Source organism: Chenopodium album, chromosome 25, assembly GCF_948465745.1.
Source record: "Chenopodium album chromosome 25, dcCheAlbu1.1, whole genome shotgun sequence".
In the NCBI taxonomy this organism is placed as follows: Eukaryota; Viridiplantae; Streptophyta; class Magnoliopsida; order Caryophyllales; family Amaranthaceae; genus Chenopodium; species Chenopodium album.
The window spans coordinates 23,358,865-23,361,256 of NC_137858.1; the positions used below are offsets into that span (position 1 = coordinate 23,358,865).

Here is a 2,392-nt window from a genome sequence, read left to right on the forward strand (position 1 = left end):
CGTGTTTTCCACTTCATACACAACAATACACAATTCACATCTCTTATCCAAGTCTCATTTCGTGGTCCCCACGCTACTTTCCATTGACCGACCTTGGCCATCAAGAAATGAAATGTCCACTTTCTAAATTCACCCAAACGTGCTCCACCCTTCCACCAGATCTTAGCTCACTCCAACAACTCAACTTAAACTCTTCCACCCCTTCCTTTTTCATATTCCTTTTTTTTTTTTAAAGTTATTTTTATTATTTTACTAAAATTAGGAAGAGTATTCTAGTTAAATTCACTAAAACCTTCGGCTACTTTCCTACCACTTGTCACGCAACTTCTCCCAACCTCCCTCTCAACCTTCCTTTATATACACACACCCCTTTCACTCCTTCACTCAACCAAATTCACTCCTTTCTCTTCATTCATTTTAAAGCACAATAACAACCAAATACTTCTACAATTTCCACCGTTTTTAGCCCATCTTCCATTTTCTATATTTTTTGAGATATGGCACTTGAAGCTCTTAACTCTCCTACAACACCACACGCACCTTTCAAATTCGAGGAGCGATCCTTTGATCATTGGGTCAAGAAGAAGCGTTCGAAGCGGTCTCGAAATGAGATGTCGCCGCCTATCACCACCATCAACACCACAACCGCCATCCCCGATTCTCGTCTATCCGAAGAAGAGTACCTCGCTCTTTGCCTCCTTATGCTCGCCAAAGGCGGCGCACCGCCTAAAATTGATGTTCCAATGATAAGCGACGCCAAGCAGAGCAATAGTAAGTCACTAGTATATAATTGTTCAGTTTGTGGAAAATCTTTTGGGTCTTACCAGGCTTTGGGGGGGCATAAAGCTAGCCACAGGAAACCCGTTAGCGAAGACGAAAAGCCGTCAATCGCAGCCACCTCCTCCGCCACCACCACCACCACCACCACCACAACCATCTCCACCGCCAGTGGGAAGACACACGAGTGCTCGATTTGTCACAAGTGCTTTCCCACCGGACAAGCCTTAGGAGGTCACAAGCGGTGCCATTACGAGGGTAGTATTGGGAGTGGACCAACCAAAAGTGGAAGCAGGACGGCTAGTGGAGTCACGGCCTCCGAAGGAGTCGGGTCTACTATCAGTGGCGGATCTACGCAGCGGGACTTTGACCTGAACTTGCCCGCTTTGCCTGAATTCTTGTCCGTTGACTTTTTCAAGATTAGGGGGCAGAATGTGTTTTCAAGGGATGAGGAGGTTGAAAGTCCTCACCCTTTGAAGAAGCCTCGCCTTGTGTTGACTGGGGCAGAACAGTTTTGAAAAAATGATTTTCTAATTGTGAAAAATATTATTTTTACTTTGGTGTAGGATATTGGGTTAATTACTTCTTTGGTGTAGTAGATTTTTTTTTATTCTGATTGGGATTAAGTTTAGAAGACTTGCAAAAATTTGGGGTATAAATTGGTATTATTTTTCTCTGTTTCTGGTGTATATAACATATACTCCTGTTAGTATATAATTCTGGCTAATGATTAAGCCAGTATTGTTGGGAATTGGGATGTAGATGTAGTCATGTAGATTACACTGTAACATTATGAATTCAGTTGATACAATTTGATTGATTCTTTTAATTTATTGTGTCTTTAAATTTGTTATATGCATGTTTTATAAGCAACTACTCCATTTTTTTTATGTTTCAATCAAACATTCTACTCAGTTTTCAGTGTTGCAGTGGTTGCATAGCCTAAATTTTACATATTACAGATGCAACCACTAAATTTACACCATGTTTGGATAACAATAGTGAAGGTGAAGGTGAAGGGAGGGGAAGGAAAAAGAGGAAAGGGAAAGGGAAAGGGAAAGGGAGAAGGAGATCTTCCATTTTCCTTCCAAATCTCTCCAACAATTAAGGAATTTGACTCATTAATAGTGGAAGAAAAATGGATCCTCATATCGTAGAGATCAAATAACTTTTTTACTGTATACTTGAGGTTGAGGCCACAATGCCGCCACCTTCAAATTTGTTAATAAGTCGTATGTCATTGCAAACGTTTTATGGTTATCTGAAAAAAAGTTTTAATATTTATCTTATCTTTGCATATGATGAGCTTCTTTCACAAAGTTTCATATGTGGCTGGCCACACCATGCGGCCAGCCACAATATGAGGCCCAATTTAAGGCGCCCCGTTTTAAGCCCAGTCCAGAATCTCCCAAACGTAACGGCGTTTGAAAAAATAACGGGGTTCGCGTTTTAACTTTTAATTTTTTTTTTTTTTTTGTAAACTGCCATTTCGCACTGTGTTGTCACTTCACTCCCGTCTCATCATTTCTTCTATTTGATTTTCTCTTTCTTCTTCGATTTCTCTTTCCTTTATTTTTAATTCTCTTTCCTCCATTAATTTCCAATTAATTCAATG

At 40.2% G+C, this 2,392-nt stretch overlaps 1 pseudogene; it reads left to right on the top strand.

Moving 5' to 3' along the window:
• The first annotated feature begins 262 nt into the window (after nt 1-262).
• On the top strand, nt 263-1,606 carry LOC145614494 (zinc finger protein ZAT10 pseudogene; annotated as a pseudogene).
• Nucleotides 1,607-2,392: the final 786 nt, after the last annotated feature.